Source organism: Halichoerus grypus, chromosome 2, assembly GCF_964656455.1.
Source record: "Halichoerus grypus chromosome 2, mHalGry1.hap1.1, whole genome shotgun sequence".
Classification (NCBI taxonomy): domain Eukaryota; kingdom Metazoa; phylum Chordata; class Mammalia; order Carnivora; family Phocidae; genus Halichoerus; species Halichoerus grypus.
In genome coordinates this window covers 82397563-82417819 of record NC_135713.1, presented here as the reverse complement: position 1 = coordinate 82417819, position 20257 = coordinate 82397563, and the positions used below count along the sequence as shown (strand labels likewise).

At 34.5% G+C, this 20257-nt stretch overlaps 1 long non-coding RNA gene and 1 other non-coding gene across 2 annotated transcripts in view; both read right to left on the bottom strand.

Annotated features, from left to right (window-relative positions):
- The window catches only part of LOC144380964 (uncharacterized), a 531798-nt gene that overhangs the window by 134749 nt on the left and 376792 nt on the right, over nucleotides 1–20257 (bottom strand). The gene's annotated exons all lie outside the window — the stretch shown is intronic.
- On the bottom strand, nucleotides 11283–11388 carry LOC118525399 (U6 spliceosomal RNA). The gene has a single exon (XR_004912145.1). It is a non-coding gene; the product is annotated as a U6 spliceosomal RNA (small nuclear RNA).

The window sequence follows — 20257 nt, the reverse complement described above, 5'->3', positions numbered from 1 at the left end:
TTCACCTGACAGACAAGGCTCTGTTTTAATAAGATAATACATATAAAACAATTTAAAACTACAAATTTCTGTACACCTATGTGGTGTTGCTGCTATTTTGATTATATTTGCCTTAATATGTCAGCCTTTGGCAGAAGAAATATGAAAAAAGATTGAATGTAGGCATCAGATTGTTGGAATTTGGGAACTTTGACTTTTTACTATGGATCCCTTTAGACACTTAAATTATTGAGTACCCCCAGCAGGCTTATGTGTATGTATTATGTATACTGTGAAAATACAAAATTGAAACTGAGTAAATTCAAAGATCTAATTGGCTTCGTTAAACAATTCAGGAATCAGGCAGCACCCCACCTAGCAAGTAGAGGGGGCTTCTGAGGAGTACAAAATGGAAGAATTTTTCTGGGAATGAGGGGAGGGGTAAGAAAATTTTAGCCAAAAAAAAAAAAAAGGATTGTTCCAGGCAAGATTGTTTTCCCCTAAGAGGAAGTGGGGGGGTGCGTATTATTATGTGGATTACCTCATCTTCCTTTGGGGGGATGGAAAAAGCCCCTGTGGCAGATTATTTCATTGGCACTTACCAGAAAATTCCTGACTGACTAGTTAAAAGTACATTTCTGGGGGAGGTTGAAACAGCAATTAGATTAGGAATTAAGTCCCAGTTTGGGGATTCAACCTGACTGATGCCATTTGAGCCTGTGGTTTTCTTTTCTTTGTTTCTTAATTATTCAAATTCAATTTAGTTAACATATACTATATGTTTCAGGGGTAGAATTTAGTGATTCATCAGTTGCATATAATACCCTGTGCTTATTACATCAAGTGACCTCCTTAATGCCCATCACCCAATTATCCCCATCCACCCACCTCCTTTCCAGCAGTTTGTTTCCTAGAGTTAAGGGTCTCTTATGGTTTGCCTCCCTCTCTATTTTCATCTCAATTTATTTTTCCTTCCCTTCACCTTTGTTAATCTGTTTTGTTTCTTAAATTCCAGATAGGAGTTTTTTTTTTTTTTTTTAACAATACATTGATAATAAGTTAGAGATTAAATCAGAAATTTAAAAAAATGGTTTTTATTTATAAATAGCCATAAGAAACCTATTATCTGTTAATATAAACAACACATTTTTAAAGGAAAAAGTCTTATTTTTCAAAGCCAAAAATTAGCAAGAGGCATGCATTGTTTTGAAGTTTGTAGTTTCTTTAATGTCTGACTTACTAGAAGACAGATGAATTCTCGTATCTGTTTCTGCATTCATTCTGGTGTGACATGTTGCTTTAGATGAAGTATTTAAAGAAAATTCATTCTTACACAGGTATGTGATCAGAAAAGGGAATTTGTCTTGGACTACTCATCAGCTCTTAGGGACCACTAAGCATTTTCTCACTACACTTTAAGAACTACTGCTCTAGAAAAAGAGACAATTGAAAGGATTAACGGTATTGGAGTTATACCATTTAACTCTTTATTTCTAAGTGTTTTGGTTCAAGGGTAGGCATGAAAACTTTGATATTTTGGCTGATGGAAATCATTTTGCCCCAAACTTGACCTTTTTATTACTATCAGGGAACAGCTCTTTGATTTTGAGGGGAAATACAGTTTTTAATACGAGAAAAGAACTTTAAGTTGCCTACTGAATTCAGAGTCACACTTTAAAATCTAATGTAACGTTAGGTAAATTTTACTTGCTCTTAAGGGATTCTTTGGAGAATCAAACAAAGTAGGCTGTTCTGAATAAAGAAAAGTCTATCTTTGTTATCCTTCAATTTGGAGGGAGGCCATCCAAGGTTGAGGTATTGAGGTATTGAGATATGGGAATTGAGATATTGTATTGCCCCATTTGCTAAGTGAGACATTTTGGTTTAAAAAACTATTGCTCACTGAGAGGCCAATTTCAGTGGCCTTGATGTGAAGTAGAAATTAATGACTGATCTATTGCTTGTAGGTGGAGTAGGTGGTGAACAGGGACTGTTGGGTCTGATTCAGACACTGCAAGCGGGAGAGGGTAATATGACACAGTATTTGGCCTCTTCACCTATAATATTTCATAAGCCTTCACAACAATCTGGAAATGAATCTGTTGTTATTTTATAATTATTATACAGGTAAGGAATTTGAGACCCACAAAAATCAAATGTCTCCCTCAAAATCCCTGAAACGGTAAGGGGCACAACTTGAAATTGTTTCCACAGTTGTCTGCCTTTGAAGCTGATGTTTTTTTTTTTCCCCAGATCATTTTTAAAGATCTTTAGGAAGAAATGATTTCCCATTTTTAACAATTTACTGAAGTGGGGAGTAGGAGGAAGCGAGGTCTTTATGAAGTTAGGTGCCTGAAGTGCAAATGTGAGATTTGTCACAGCAGTTTCACAAGGAATTGCTGCTCTGCAGAAGCCTGTTGGAAGTATTCAGGACTTCATGGCTCAGAAAAAGACTTAAACAGAGGTTTCAAACTTTCTTGACTACTCCATTTTGGGTATCTCAGTTACACAATCTGAAAACCTCAAATCCAGAAACATGCTTGTCACTGACAAACCTGGTTAGCAGCTTGATCCATAATCTGCCCTCTAGGAGAAAGGCTTTTATTCAAAGCAAAGTCAAATTTGACAACTAAAACACTATGAAAATAGAAGGTTGCTGGTTTGCAGGTGATCATGGGGTGGCGATCTGGTTGATTAGTTAGTGGCTTATGTAGGTTGGATCTAATCCTCACCTGTGTACTTTCTGTAAACTTGTGGGAAGAAACCTGCTTTGACCTTGTTAGGAAAAACCAAGAGTAAAGACTAGAGTAAAAGTTGATCATTTCTCTTGGAAAGTATGACTGAGGGTGAGATGGAGGAATGATAACTATGCCTTCTCTATATTTAAAGACAAAGTCACTGTGCCTGCAAGCTCTAGACCTGATCCTAAGCTTTAACAACGTGCATTCCTTAATGTACCTTTGTGAATATACCAACCTCTAATTCCGTAGGGATTCAGATGTGCCAGATTTTACTCCCCTATTCCCTTCTTGGCATAAAGTAGGCCATTTGAGACAGAGGCACATAAACTACACACACACACAAACACAGACTTAAGGATTTAGAAGCAGATTCTCTTTGAATAGCATTACAATAGAATCTGAAAGGCCACTTTGTCCCATACTACTACTAACTGACCTCAATTCACTCTGTCCTCTATTCTATACAGCCAGTGTTAGGAATAATCACTAAGAGTGTTTCAGATGAGGTAACCTAATCTTGAGGGAAATAGTGTCAGTCGATTTTTCTTTGCTCCTTTTTAACATAGGAATAGGTATGCGACATTCTGCAAAGTAAATTTAAGCTATTTATTAGTGATGTCCCCCATTCTCACTGGAAATTCTAGATATTATTAGTCCCTTCCTTCCTTTCTTTTTTTCCTCCCTTCTTTCATCCTTTCTCATTTTTTTTTCAAAATAATATTATCACTATGGAAGCCTTTGCCCCAGGATAAAAATTGGGAGTGGTAATGCTTAACATATTTTTGCAACTTTCTAATTTCTAAATAAATGGCTTAAGAACCTTAGAGTGTTGAACAGGAAATTGGTAAAATGAAGGTAAAATAAACATTTAGAAAAAAAAAATAAGTACATGGATAAATCACAGGTGAGCATTTAGGGAATTAAATACCTAACAGTTTTTCTGGAAATGCTTTTCTCTTCCTGATAAAATGAGCATTTTAAAGGTGTTTTCTGAAAATCATGACTAATTTTTATTTCTGGAGGCTTTCTATATTGTTGGTAATAATTGCAGCCAAAAATACACACACACACACACACACACACACACACACACACACACACACACACACACACATATTTAACTTAAGCTAGAAGGGGTTTTTCCATTTGGTTTATTATAGAATGCTTGAATATTATAGAAAATCAATTTTTTCCTCCCATCAGGAAAACCTAAAGAGAGATGGGATACGAAAACAGTCAAACTGTGAAAGTCATTCACTTTGAATCTTGATTCCATGTATTTTAAAAAGGACTACCAAGTTTGGTATTATATCTTAATATATTTTGGGATATTGGTAACAATAGTATGGGAAAATGAAGAGCAGTCTTTCAGTAATACTTTAGGATTTTTAGTTACAAAGATTTCTTTATTTTTGAAACACAGAAAATACCCTAGGCCAGTTCTAGATAAAACCTTTTAACATTTGGTCTCAATTACAGATAATCTAAAGAACAAAAACCAGTTATTTAATGGCTTAATACAAGTATAACAGCTTTATTTTCTCTCTGAATTAGATTACTATATTATTGCCATTTTAATACATTTTTAAAGATAGCAAGGATATGATTTCCCTATTTCCATTCTGCTTTTCCATTTATTTACTTTTTAAGATGGTTCACTACATTAATAACTTAAAAAAAATTAAAGCGCTATGTATAGCCAGAGGCATCAGTGTATGACTTGGAAATATGTGGGATCCTGATCCTTGGCTGTGCTCTATTGGTTTAGTCACAAGGCACCTAAATACACAGTACCCTTCTGTACTGTAAGTTGAAAAGCTTTTCCCATGCAGTTAATGTTGCAACTTTTACCCCAATCAATATTTAGTTAGCAGCTCACAGAAATGGTAGTAAACTTCATTCTACACCAGTGTTTTAGGTAATTAAATATTAAATCATTTCTTGAAATATAACAAGATTTCTGTTTCAGATTTAATGTGACAAGATAGTATTTTATACTGTTTTTATTAGCAATATAACAAATGATGAGTAATAAATTCAGATAAAGTGCAGACAGAGTCAGGCTGTCAGAAGTAGTGGGGTGGCTTTGTCTGGCTCTTAGAATGTAGAGCCAGTAGGTAGAATACATAGAGAAAATCTTTTTGTTCTTGCCAACAAATGACAAATATTTTAGGGTTTATTTTATCATTATTTTCTGTGGGATCTTACTACTACTCATATAAAACACATATTCCAGGATATTCAATTATGACATAAAATGCATATAAACTGTTTTCAATTTCTATAGAAATTAGACATTTTCTAATATCCTCATATACCACTATTTAACTATAGATACTTTGAAGGGAGAGACACCATATCATATATGCTCTTATTTTTTATGTTACCTAGAAAAATGTTTTGTATTTGTATTTATTGACTAGCCAATATTTGGTACTCAGCTGTTTGCTGAAAAAATGTGAGGCAGAGAATTTCTAAGAATGGTGCAATCAAATCTGCATTAGGAATCTGGAATTGCCACTCACCAGTTATGTATGTTTGAGTGTTACTTTAAAGCCTCTGGATCTCAGTTCTCTCATCCGTAAAATGAGGCAAGAGTTTTTGAATGTACACTTAAATATCTAGCGGTATTTCCCCCTAAGATGGTAAAATGGCCTTATTTAAATTGGTTCCCTTTCAAGACACCTTAAAATGAGAACAAAAAAGGGGGGGTAGGAAAAGGAACTGTTACAAATCTTGAATTCTAGGTTATTATGTGCATCCTTAGTTATTTAAACTGATGTGCACTGATACATGAAAAAGACTGAAAAATGTGCCAAAATAAAAAAGATAATCATGCACAATTTATACTCTTGTAGGCTGAATCTCAGACATAGTCATTTCTCTTCAGGATAGATACTTGAGTATTCGGGTCTAGATAATTTAGATTAAAAAAATCTTAGAGAAACTAGAATAGTTGGTGCAGGTTATGGTAAAGCCCTCTCCCTTTCTGGCAATTGAATGTCACAGAATGACTCAACCTCCTGTAATACACCCCAAACAAAACCTGCCACTTTTCACACATAGCCAGTATTTAACTTCCTATTACTCATTTTTAAATATTTTATTAGTTTCTGCAATTGAATGAATATTTATGCCCCTCCCCCAAATGTATATGTTGAAATCCTAACCTCTCACTGTGATGGCATTAGGGGGTGAGGTTTGGGGAAGTGATTAGGTTATGATAGGGATCTCATATAAATGGAATTAGTTACCTTGTAAAAGAGACCCTAGAGAGCTCTGTTGCCTGTGTACTATGTGAGAATACAATGAGAAGTCTGCAACATGCAAAAGGATGGACCCTCACCAAAACCCAACCATACTGGCACCCTGGACTTTGGACACTCAAGCTCTGAGACTCTGAGAAATAAATTTTTGTCGGTTATAAGACACTCAGTCTATGGTATTTTGTTATAGGAGCCCAAACTTGATTGCACCTTTTTCTAGGAAGGTTGTAACAAATTACCATAAACTGAGTGGCTTAAAACAGTAGAAATTTATTTTCTCACAGTTCTACTGGCCAGAATTCTGAAATCAAAATGTCAGTACATCTGTGCTCCCTTCAAAGGCTCTAGAAGAGAATCTTTCCTTGATTCTTGCATCTTGTGGTGGCTTTAGGTGTTCATTGACGTGTTGGCTATTTAACTCACATAGCTATCTTGGACTGGACATGAGTTACTCCTCTTCTGTGTGTCTCAAATTTCTCTCTCTCTCTTTTTTTTTTTATAAGAACTCCATTCACTGTACTTAGGGCCCACCTGGATAATCCAGAATGATTATCTCAAAATCCTCAATTATTTCTGCAGAGACTGTTACTCCAAATAAGATCATGAATTGTAAGTGGACATATTTTTGGGGGGACCACCTTCCAACTCATTACAAATATGAAAAAGTAACCAAAGAATATCAAACATTTGAGAAAACTATTATTAAAAAAGCAAATATAAAAATATAAGGGGATTCTGATTTCAGTAATACCAGAGTATTTTAATCAGCCTGCCCATAATCATAAACTAGAAATGAAGTATATATAAACATTTTTTGATTATGGTGAAAGATGACTAAAAATAAAAATAGGATGACATTATTTTTTCTAAGTTTTTAAATTTTTTAATTCCAGTATAGTTAACATAGAGTGCTTTATTAGTTTCAAGCGTCCAATATAGTGATTCACCAGTTCTATACATTACTAAGTGCCCATCATGGTAAGTGTACTCTTAATCCCCATCACTTATTTTACCCATTCTACCACCCACCTCCCCTCTGATAACCATCAGTTGGTTCTCTATAGTTAAAAGTCTGTTTTTTGGTTTGTCTCTCTCTCTGTTTATTTTGTTCCTTAAATTTCACATATGTGTAAAATCATAATATATTTGTCTTTCTCTGACTGATTTTGCTTAGCATAATACTCTGTAGCTCCATCCATATTATTGCAAATGGCAAGATTTCATTCTTTTTACAAACTGAATAATATTCTTGTGTGTGCGTGTGTTTATCCATTCATCTATGGATGAACACTTGGGCTGTTTTCATAATTTGTCTATTGTAAATAGTGTTGTAATAACATAGGGGTGCATATACCCTTTCAAATTAGTGTTCTTGTATTTCATTACTACATGGTCGTGTGATTACTGTATCATAGAGTGGTACTATTTTAAAATTTTTGAGGAACTTCCGTTCTGTTTTCCACAGTGGCTGCTCCAGTTTGCATTCCCACCAACAGGGCAAGAGAGTTCCTTTTTCTCCTACATCCTCACCAATACTTGCTGTTTTTTATGTTTTTGATTTTAGTCATTTTCACAGGTATGAAGTGATATGTCATTGTAGTTTTGATTTGCATTTCCCTAAGGATGAGGAATGTTGAGCATCTTTTCATGTATCTGTTGGCCATGTGGATGTCTTCTTGGGAGAAATAGGTATTTATGTCTTCTGCCCATTTTTTTTTTTTAAGATTTATATTATTTTAGAGAGAGAGAGTGTGTGGGGGGGTGGGGGGGCAGAGGGAGAGGGAGAAAGGGACTCTCAAGCAGACTCCCTGCTGAATGTGGAGACTGACACAGCACTTGATCTCACAGCCCATGAGATCATGACCTGAGCTAAAATCAAGAGCCTGACACTCAACTGACTGAGCCACCAAGGTGCCTGTCTTCGCCCATTTTGTTGGATTATTTGTTTTTTCAGTGTTGAGTTGTATTAGTTCTTTATATATTTTGGATACTAACACTTTATTGGATATGACATTTGTAAATATCTTCTCCCATTCTGTGGTTTGTTTTTTAGTTCTGTTGACTGTTTCCTTTGCTGTGCAGAAGCTTTTTATTTTGATTTAGTCCCAATAGTATATTTTTGCTTTTGTTTCCCTTGCTTCAGGCGATATCTCTAGAAAAACTTTGCTATGGCCAGTGTCAGAAATTACTTCCAATGTTCTCTTCAGGGTTTTTATGGTTTCACACCTCAGAGGTCCTTAATCCATTTTGAATTTATTTTTGTGTATGGTGTAAGAAAGTGGTCCAGTTTCATTCTTTGGCATGTAGCTGTCCAGTTTTTCTGACATCATTTGTTGAAGAAACTTTTTCCCCTTTCATATTCTTGCCTCTTTTGTCAAAGATTAATTGACCATGTAATTGTGAGTTTGTTTCTGGGCTTTGTATCCTGTTCCATCAATCTGTGTGTCTATATTTGTGCTAGTACCATACTGTTTTGATTACTACAGCTTTGTCATATAACTTGAAATCTAGAATTATGATATCTCCAGTTTTGTTTTTCCTTTTCAAGATTGTTTTTGGCCATTCAGGGATTTAATCTTAGGATTATTTGTTCTAGTTTTGTGGAAAATGCTGTTGGTATTTTGGGAGGGATTGCATTAAATCTGTGGATTGCTTTGGGTAGTATGGACATTTTAACAATATTTGTTCTTCCAGTCCTTGAACATAGAATATCTTCCCATTTGTTTGTGTCATCTTTAATTTCTTTCATCAATGCTTTATAGTTTTCAGAGTACAGATATTTTGCCTCTTCAGTTAAATTTATTCCTAGGCATTTTATTCTTTTTAGTGCAATTGTTCATGGGATTGCTTTCTTAATTACTTTTTCTGTTGCTTCGATTTTAGTGTTGAGAAATGTAACAGATTTCTGTATGTTGACTTGGTATCTTATGACCTTATTGAATTCAATTATCAGTTCTAGTAGGTTTTTATTTTTGGTGGAGTCTTTAGGGTTTTCCATACATAGTATCATGTCATCTACAAATATTTTAAGTTTTACTTCTTCCTACCAGTTTGGATGCCTTTTATTTCTTTTTTGTTGTCTGATTGCTGTGGCTAGGATTTCTAATACTATGTTGAACAATAGTGGTGTGAATGGACCTCCTTGTCTTATTCCTGATCTTAGAGGAAAAGCTCTCAGTTTTATACCATTGAGTATGATGCTCACGGTGGGTCTTTCATATATGGCCTTTATTATGTTGAGGTGTGTTCCCTCTAAACATACTTTGTTGAGGGTTTTTATCCTGAATGGATGTTGTACTTTATCAAATGTTTTTTCTGTCTCTATTGAAATAATCTTATGGTTCTTACCCTTCCTCTTACGGATGTGTATCATGTTGATGGATTTGCAAACATTGAACCACCCTTCCATCCCAGGAATAAATCCCACGTGATCATCTTGAATGGTTTTTTTAATGTATTGTTGGATTCAGTGTGCTAATATTTTATTGAAGATTGTTGTATCTATGTTCATCAGGGATAATACTCTGTAGTTCTCTCTCATAGTGTTTTTATCTGGTTTTGGTATCAGGGTAATGCAGGCCTCATATAATGAATTTGGAAGTTTTCCTTCTTTTTCAAGTTTTTGGAATGGTTTGAGAAGAATAGATATTAACTCTTCTTTAAATGTTTGATGGTACTTGCCTCTGAAGTCATCTGATCCTGGACTTTTGTTTTTAGAAGTTTTTTTGATTACTGATTCAATTTAATTGCTGCAGTCGGTCTGTTCACATTTTCTACTTTGTCCTCATTGAATTTTGGGAGGTTATATGAATTTTGGGAGGTTATATGTTTCTCGAAATTTATCCATTTCTACTAGCTTGTCCGATTTGTTGGCTTATAATTTTTCATAATATTCTCTTAAAATTGTTTGTATTTCTGTGGTGTTGGTTGTTATTTCTACTCTTTCATTTCTGACTTTGAGTCCTCTCTCTCCTTTTTTTTTGATGAATCTGGATAAAGGCTTATCAATTTTGTTGATCTTTTCAGAGAACTAGCTCCAGGTTTCATTGATTTGTTCTATTGCTTCTTTTTTAATTTTAATTTTTATTATTTTTTAGTTTCCATTTTGTTTATTTCTGCTCTAATCATAATTACTGCCTTTGTTCTGCTTATTTGGTCTTTCATTTGTTCTTTTTCTAACTCCTTTAGGTGGGAGGTTTAGGTTGTTTATTTGAAATCTTTTTTTTGTTTGTTTGTTTTTGAGGTAGCCTGTGTTGCTACAAACTTCCCTCTAGAACAGCTTTTGCTGCATCCCAAAGATTTTGGACCATTATGTTTTCATTTTCATTTCATGTATTTTTTTTTTTTTTATATCCTCTTTGATTTCCTGGTCAACCTGGTCATTGTTGAGTAGCATGTTATTTAATCTCCATGTATTTGTGGTCTTTCCAGATTTTTTCTTGTGATTGATTTCTAGTTTCATAGCATTGTGGTCAGAAAAGATGGATAGAATGATTTAATCTTTTTTGAATCTGTTGAGACTTGTTTTCTGGCCTATTATATGGTGTATTTTGGAGAATGTTTTGTGTGCACTTGAAAAAAAATATGTACTCTGCTGTTTTAGGATGGAATTCTGAATCTATCCGTTAAATACATCTGGTCCATGTGTCACTCAAAGTGTCTATTTCCTTATTGTTTTTCTGTTTGGATAATGTACCCATTTTGTAAGTGAAAAGTTGAATTCTCATACCTTTTTTTGTATTACTATCAATTGGTCCCTTTATATCTGTTATTAACTGCTTCAAGTATTTGGATGTTCCTATGTTGGGTACAGAAATATTTACAATTGTTGTATTTTCTTGTTGGGTTGTCCCCTGAATGATTATATAGTGTCCTCCTTTGTTTCTTGTTACAGTCTTTGTTTTAAAGTCTATTTTCTCTGATACAAGTATTGCTACTCCAGCTTGCTTTTTGCATCCATTTGCATGATAAATGCTTCTCTATCCCTTCACTTTCAATCTGCATATGTCTTTAGGTCTGAAATGCCTCTCTTGTAGGCAGCATACAGATGGGTCTTTTTTGTTTTTTTTAAATCCATTTCTTCACCCTATGTCTTTGGATTAGAGCATTTATTCCATTTACCTTCAAAGTAATTATTGATATGTATGTATTTATTGCCATTTTGTTACTAGTTTTATGGTTGTTTTGGTAGTTTTTGTCTGTTTTCTTTATTCTCTTGCTCTCTTCTGTCACAATTTGTTGGCTTTCTTTAGTGATATACTTGGATTCCTTTCTCTTTATTTTTTGCGTATCTATTAAAAAGACGGAACCCTTCACAAATTTGTGTGTTGTTTTTGCACAGGAACCATGCTAATCTTTTCTGTATCATTCCAATTTTGTATATATGCTGCCAAAGCAAGCATGGCATTACACCCTTTGAGAAAGGAAACTACCTTGGATAAAATTGACTTTAGTCTGTGTGGGTCCTCCTCTCCCTGAGGGTACCACCTAGTTTAATTTATGTAAGGTAGGTTAAATTTGAGCAGAAACCTCATTAAAACTTATTCCTATTGACTGGAAGAATTAGCAGACTGAATTTGGTTTTGCAAAAAAAGCTGGAAAGTGAGGGAAAATATCAAGGAGAGAAAAGGGTCATGGTGGGGGCAGGGTTCACAATTTATGTATCCTCTTTGCCCAAATTGTTGGCTAATATCTGAATAAACATGTGTGGGTAAAGTCTAGTAGTGGTACAAAAGAACATCTACAAAGCTAAAAATAATTAACAAAAACTTCAGCTGCTTTCCATAGCAGGGTTAATAAGTTTTGAGTTTGAGACCAACCAATTTAGATACCTAATAAAACAAAACAAAAAGCAAAGAGCAACAACAACAAAAACCCCAGCATTCTTCAGAGGTAACTAATATATGGCAGAATTTCTCTATCATTCAGAATGTTCCATATACATGAGAAACTCCTAGACCTGTCAAGAAATAGGAATATATGATGTGTAGTCCAGAGAAAAAACAATTAATAGAAGGTAACCCAGATACTATCCAGATGTTGGAATTAGTAAACAAATGTAAAGGAAGAAGTATAACTGTTCTTATATGCAAATGATACAATTGTCTGCATAGAAATTTATAGATGGTATGAAGCTACTATTAGACTAATATGTGAATTAAACTAGATTTAAGAATCAGTAAACATATATCAAATACATATTAGAAAACAAATGGGAAGTAAAATAAAAGAATTTTTGATGGGGGCATAATTATAAGAAAATAAAGGTTTAAATAAAAGGAGCCTGGCTGGCTCAGTCAGTAGAGCATGTGACTCTTGATCTTGGGGTTGTGAGTTCATGAGCATAATACTAACTTAAAAAATTGAATGAATGACTTAATGAATGAATGAATGAATGAAAAGATACACCATGCTCTTGGAATGACAAGACAAAATGTTCTTAAGGTATTTTTAGGTCAGTTTCTTCCCAAATTGATCTATAATCCCAACACCTTCTCAGTCATAAACTCTTCTAACTTTTAAAAATTAAAATTGACAAATTGTTCTAAAATTTATATTTATATTTACTTTTTAAAATTCACTTTTACAAGTGACATTGCATAGCCAAAACAAAATTAAAGAAGAAAAAAAAAGAATGTAAGACGACTTACAGTAGGCTTTTAGATTACTAAAAAGTTGTATTTAAGAAAATGTGCCACTATTTTAAGAAAATAAAATGGATCACTAAAACACAATAAAATATCAGAAATATACAAATACATATATGATTAATTCATTTCAAATCTGATGTCAAAATAATTCCATGGAAAAAACATTTTCAATAAATAGTGCTGAAATAACTGAATGTCCACTTGGGTACGGAAACCAAACTTGATATCCTCTTTACATATACAGAAAATTTAATTTGAAATGAATCATAGACCTAAATATAAATACTAACACAATAAAGACTCAAGAAAATATGAGTAAAAGATTTATTAGACTGGTCACAGAAAGCAACTATAAAAGACAAATGATAAGTTAAACTTAATTAAAATAAGAATCTGATCCTCAAAAGGCACTATTAGCAAAATGAAACTGGGATAAACACAAACTGGGATAAAATTTTGTCAAAATACATATTGAACAAAGCACTAATTTCCAGAATACATAAAGACCCTCTAAACTCCACAATAAAGGACAACACAATAAAATTTGTACAAATTATTTGAAAATAAGCTTCGCTATGTGTGTGTGTGTGTGTATTTATAGATGTTGAATGATATATGTTAAACATATGTTAAAACATCTATTAAAACCCTGTGGATACATCATGCAGGTGAAAATAACTGGATACAGAATAGTGATCTCATTGACATAAAGCCTATATAGCTTACTTGAAAAATAAGATGGTATGCCTGCCACATCTCTTTGAGAGAGAATTCCAGGATGTTATTCTAAAGGACAAGAATTTTTCCAACAGAAATCTATTGTGAGTCTATATATAGCAACTATTTTCTACATGCTTTGTGTTCAAAGTCTGTAGCTTTATTGGGCCATGTGGTCTTTTCAAAACATTTAATTATACATGACTGGATATTAGAAAGATGTCATTTTCTGGCTGGAGCCAGGGCTTGATCATAGGGTCTAGGTTCGATTAACTGGATTGTTTCCCTTGAATTTTGAAACTGCAAGGAGTGAATACAAGATACAAGAACAGAAAGAAACTATTCTAGGTGGTAGTGGTGGAGAGAGAAGAGTGCAGCTTATCAACAAAGTTATTAATGGCAGTAGCTTTACCAACATCATTCTTAACTTTTTCTATGTTGATTCTTGGCTTTCCTTTTCATACCTTATTTCTGTCTATGTCTCAGACCTGGTTTTCCAGTTTTTCTATAATCCATTCTGCTATGCACTAGCCTTTTAACAAATGCATTTTCTACTTAAGTTACCCAGAGCCAATTTTGGGTTTTTTGCGACCAAGTTTGCAAGGCTGTTATTACAACCTGATTGTACACTTATATAAACCTCATTACAGTTGAGCATATAAGTTTTAAGAAATACTCTAACTGAATGGACATGGATAATTCTCAAATCTCTATAGCAATTTTTAAATGGTTTATTAGTTTACTTCTAAGTGCAGTGAGCACTGTCACAGTGCTCCCTGTGTTTGTTGTGTGCCCTCTGAGAGAATCAAGGGGTTGGTGGTGCAGGGGAAGGAGAGTGATGCTTGTTGCATGTGCCTACTCCTCGGTCCCACAGCAGGTTTACTGTATCAGAATTTTTAACAGGTATCCAGGCACATGTCAGAAGTTGAGGTCCACTGCAATATATATGTATTTGCTAACTTTGATTTCAAAGTAAGTTGTTTTCTGATAACTTTATTACATTTTTAATACACATATGAATAGGAACCTTTATTTTTTTTTGGAACACATTTTTTTTTTGAAGATTTTATTTATTTATTTGACAGAGGGTGATACAGTAAGAGAGAGAACACAAGCAGGGGGAGTGGGAGAGGGAGAAGCAGGCTTCCCGTGGAGCAGGGAGCCCGATGCGGGGCTCGATCCCAGGACCCTGGGATCATGACCCGAGGCAAAGGCAGACACTTAACAACTGAGCCACCCAGGCGCCCCTGGAAGACTGTTGTTTTTTTTTTTTTTTTAAAGATTTTATTTATTTGAGAGAGAGAGAGCGCACCAGCAGGAAGAATGGGAGAGGGAGAAGCAGGCTCCTGGCTGAGCAGGGAGCCCGATGCGGGGCTCGATCGCAGGACCCTGAGATCATGACCTGAGCCGAAGGCAGACGCTTAACCAACTGAGCCACCCAGGCGCCCCTGGAAGACTGTTTTTTTAATCTGCCCAGAAAATGTTCTATTTGAGTGATCCAATTTACCTCAGTTGCCTTATACTAATATTTGTAAAGGAAAAAAAAAATGCAATTTAAGGTCTTTAAAACCAGGCACTGTGAACTAGAACTAGTTAAGGATTAGGAGATAGCAAGAGTGGGCTAAGAGTTGCTTGAATCACTGTCTTAATGAGTGGGTTCCTGGGCTGGGAGGTGGGGCTGACCAGCTGTGTTCCATCTCCACTGAAGCTAGCCAAAATAAATACAAGTAGACTGTTCTTGGACTAGATGTTAGAAGCTGGGGGAAAGGTGGGTAGAGGAAAGATGAAATGGCCTACTGAAATAGCTTTAAGTGTGGGAAAGAATACTAGGATGAATACTGAGGTACATTTCTGACTAAAAAACAATGAGATGGCTTAAATTATCTGCTTAGTTTCCTTTAAGCCCTTGGAGCCCAGAATTCAGGATCTGAGAGGAACATCCAACTTCTTAGCAGCCAAATAAACTATATTAAGGAACACATTTACTACTAAATTGTTACCGAATTTAAAGGAAGCTGATGAATGGCTGGCAAAAGGAGGCTGTCTCATGATGTTCTGAAAGCAAAACCAGTTAAGAGGGTCAGCAGATCTCTAATTATAATGGAGCAGTTACCACCACTATAATTAAAGCAGCATCAGCATTTCCATTGCAAACTAATGTTGTTCATGGATTGAAACTCAGCTGTAAAGATTCAGTCTTGGCTGAAAGTTGGCATATAGGGCTCAGGAACTCAGCAGGGAAGGGGCAAAGAAGGGAGATTTTTAAAAATTTATTTACTGAACTGTCAAACACAAAACATAGCCATTAAGATCTGTTGAGGAAATAATAAATAATACATTCTCTCAAAATTAGTATGCATAGCAAACCCTGGGTGCCATCGCCATAGTGAAGAAAAATCATTTAAGTTACATAGATTGGAAAACAAACAAAAAAATACTTGAACTGAAGGATGAGTTTTTAATACTGTGAGTCGTGTCTACTGTACAGATAATATTTAGATGTTGCTAAAAACATATTTAGTGTTCTTAAATATTTATTTGCCAAGAAATTTAGATGACTCCAATGAAGCTGCAAAATGTACACCAGCACAGTGGGGTGAGTTACAAAGAATGTTATATCACTTTTTTTTCCTCCGATTCCTTTGATAGATAACTTTAATCTAAATTCCCTCATTTCTATGAATGTTAGCACTTTTCTTTTTACACATGGCTTTCTGTATGTTTTTTAATAATGATATACCGATTTACTGTGATATGTCAATTTTTATACATATTCCATTTTTGTACTTGAAAAGGTGCAGTTAATAACTCATGAAGGAAAATTTTAAGACATGTCTAGGGACTTGTTTTCATCTTTATGATTCTACTTTGAATTATTTTTATTTTTGAATACTATATTTACATTAAAATATGAATTTATATTTTTATTTCTTTAATTTATATTACTTTGTTATTATTACTTTGATTTTTATTTTACACTGTAGGAGCTCAAAGCTCTTTATTTTTAGAGTGTAGTAACACTATTTAGGTAAGGGCCAGTTTGCTCATTCTTGTCTAATCTCTAACTTTATTATGGTCAAAATTATAAAACCAAGTACGAAAATCTTGATTGAAAAGCCATTTCAGGGATGCCTGGGTGGCTCAATTGGTTAAGTGTCTGCCTTCGGCTCAGGTCATGATCCCAGAGTCCTGGGATTGAGTCCCGCATTGGGCTCCCTGCTTCTCCCTCTGCCTGCCACTCCCCCTGCTTGTGCTTGCTCTCTCTCTGACAAATAAATAAATAAAATCTTTAAAAAAAAAAAAAAGAAAAGCCATTTCAGAGAACTTTGAGATCAAGAAAAACAAATTGAATATTCATTATATATTGACAAATATCTAGAAGGATAATTACCAAACTGATAAATGTGATTAGTGACAGGAGACAAGTAGGTGACCAACCAGCTTAAGGATGATAATAAAGTGAATTTAAACTTAACCTTGTATTTGAATTTTCATGGGGAAATATATTTTTGTACTTTTGTGTTTTTAAATAAGTTTAAACAATAAAAATTGAACGAAAAACCTGTAGCAAATCTGGCAATTAAAAAAAAATGAATAGAAGATGTGAGCTTCAGTTGCGTGCATAAGAATAATATCTTCTTTTATCTGAACCTGGACTTATAGTTCAAAAGACTTTTAAAAATATGTTAACTCAGTATGAATATGAAAACCTCTTACAGAATAAAAATAGCCTATTGATATAATAAAAATGTTCCACAAACTAATACAAAAATATTTTGTATTTTGCTTAGACCTTGCCAATAAACTTCCTGCCAGGTGTGTGGTTTATTTCAATTAAGAGAGAAAAGGTTGTGGTAGGTAATGGATTGGACACATCTTGTGGCTCTCTTCTCTTCTAATCCACCATTTCCCCTCACATGTGTTCCAAACTATGCTTGAGTTGGCTACCTTTCTCAGGCAGTCATTCCATTAACAAACTCTTTGGGATGCTGACCCCTAAGTAGCTGCTCTCATTGCCTGTAAGCTACCAGCAGGAAGAAAGTGGCAGTTATTAAAAGTCAGCTAGGAAAAAGTAAAAAGTAGATTTCAGAGGCTTTGGAAATAGGCAGGGGGTCTTTGAAGTAGGTCCAAGCCAGGTTGGCCTGATTTGAGCAGCTATTACTTTACAAAAGCTTTCTGAGAGAAAAGTTGCCATTCAGATTTCAGTTTAGACAGAGAAGTCAAGAATTTAGCCAAACAATATGCAGATAATCAAGAACAAGAATTTGAAAACCTTAAAGAAACCATGTCAGAAAGAGGGAAAAAAATGGGTATGAAAACCTCAAAGTAAAACCTCATCAAGTCGGACTTCTTGAAGCTCCTGACTCCTCATTCACTGAGTCAGTTACCCAGGCGATGAATGTATTGAGTATCTATTTCATGTCATTTTTGATACTGGCCTGAGGATACAAAAATAAATGAGCCATGATATGATTTTCATATTTATGATCATTTAAAATACATTTTCTCACTTTAGATCACAACTTCCTGCTGAAATCTAGTTTGATATAGGACTGGTCATAGTTGAAAGTTATTTTAGGATTATTATTTCTCCACTTAGTGCTTTACTCTTTGAATAATTCTTTTTCCTTCAGATATTGAGTTTCTAACTTCACAAAAGTCTCATGTCAGTATGTATACAGCAACGTGTTCTCCTAGAATGGACTCAACTTATGAAAGGGTAAAGAAAGCACTTTATAGGCGGTGAATCAACATTAAAGACAACAAAAGAAGGAGTAGAATGAAATGACACTGAATAGGTTAGAAAATAAAATGGAGTGGGTTTCTAGTAGTACAAGTTAGCATATACTATATGCTAGCATATATATATACATTCAGTTATATGTGTATGTTCATTTATGCCAAAAGATGCTTTCCTCCTTGTGGTTGTTTATATTTTACTTTATTTCTGTTTCTAGAATTTTATTTACATTATTAGTGGATCATAGGAATGCATGATTATTATTTTCATTTTGTAACAAATAGCAAGAAGGTACTGCCCATATTTGCCTGCACATAAGGTCATGGTCTCATTGTTTTTATTAGGAAAAACCTAATAATTTTTGTAAGATTTTATTTATCTGGGTAGGCAAAAAATAAGCATCTTTTCTGAGTATTTTTGAGTGGGGAAGAATCTTTAAAATGTCTAACAAGATTGCCTGGTTCTTCTATATTCCCAGGGTTTTTGATTTATCTTTGATTAAGCCAAGACATATCAAACAGTGATAAAGGATCATGGGATATATTTGCAGGAAAGTAGGATGATTGATTTCTATAGAACTATGAGTGAAATTAATATATTTCAGTGATCCTTTGATTATAAAAACTGAAAAACTGCCTTAAAGTAAAAATGGGGCATTTTGGCTTACAAATTGAACAGCACAAAATAAAGATAGATTCCAGGACCCTGCCAGGTCCATTGGCTCAAACAGTGTCATCAGTGCTTAGTAACTTGTTCCCCATATGTTGCTTTTGTTTTCTTCTATTGTGATTTTACTCTCAGGTGTGGCCTCTCATCATATAAGAAAATAAGTATCCACAGCTGCAGACTGATATATTTTCAGTTTAAAAACTTGCTAAAAAGAGTTTTCTTTCCCAGTAATTTCAGCAAAATCCAGTAGACTTGATCACCTGTAATTAGCCTTATTTGGGTTACATTTAAAAACCTGAACAAATCACCATGTCCAGGAGGATGCAGTGCCTACATATGACCAACTCAGACATAGAATGAGGTAGAGGAAAAATCTGGATCAAAGAAAACTAAGATTTCTGCTTCTGGGAAGATGGAGTAGATGTATTTAACAGGAGAAATAAAACAGTACAACTAAAAACCTTGGAAATAATATGTAAAATGAACACAAGGAGAATGAAAGATGGAGAGAAAAAGGCAGACCAAGTAAGGATCCTGAGATTCCAAGGGAAGACAAAGTGGTGAGTTCCCTGGGTTTTCTTCTAACCTTATGTACCTCAGATTGGATACTGTAGAGCGGGCAACCTGGGAAAAGTAATGGGTACATACAAAAAATGTCCCAAGAAAAGGGCAGTTTTTCTAGTCAAAGGATCACTAAACGGGCAGCCTGGCAGGACAGATAACGGGGGCATAGCTGCTCTATACAAGTCAAATGAAACATACAGACAAAAAGAAGATGACAAAACAGCTGAGGCTCCATACCCACTCCTCCAGTAATGGTGAGGTAGAGAGCCTGAACATACAGCCTATAAAGCAGTAATAAGTACCACTCATGATGTCAAGATGTCAGTGTTGACAACCTTTCGGACAAGAGTTTGGTGAAGAACTTTAGCCATGACACCAAAATAATGATCTATGCAAGAAAAAAATAAAATGGACTTCATCAAAATTAAAATCTTTTGTTTTGGAAAAGACCATGTTGAGAAGATGAAAAGATAAACTATTTATAAACCACACAGGTGACAAAGGGCTCATAGTAAGATATTTAAAGAACCCTCAAAATTCAACATAAGTGAATAATCCCATTATAAAATGGGCAAAAGATATGAAGAGGTACTTTACTGAAGAGAATATATAGATGGCAAATAAAGCACATATTAAGATATTGAACATCACTAGCCATTAGGGAAATGCAAATGAAGGCCATGGGGAGATACTGCTAGACCCTTTAATAACAGGTAAAATAAAAACTAGTACTAATACCAAGTGCTGGTAAGGATGCAAAGAAAGTGGATCTCTTGTACATTGCAGATGGGAATGTAAAATGGTAGAGATGATCTAGAATATAGTCTGGTAGTTTCTTAAAATCTAAACATATATTTATCATATGACCAAGCAACTGCACTCTTCATTTCACCAAGGAAATGGAAACTTATCTTCATAAAGACCTGTACA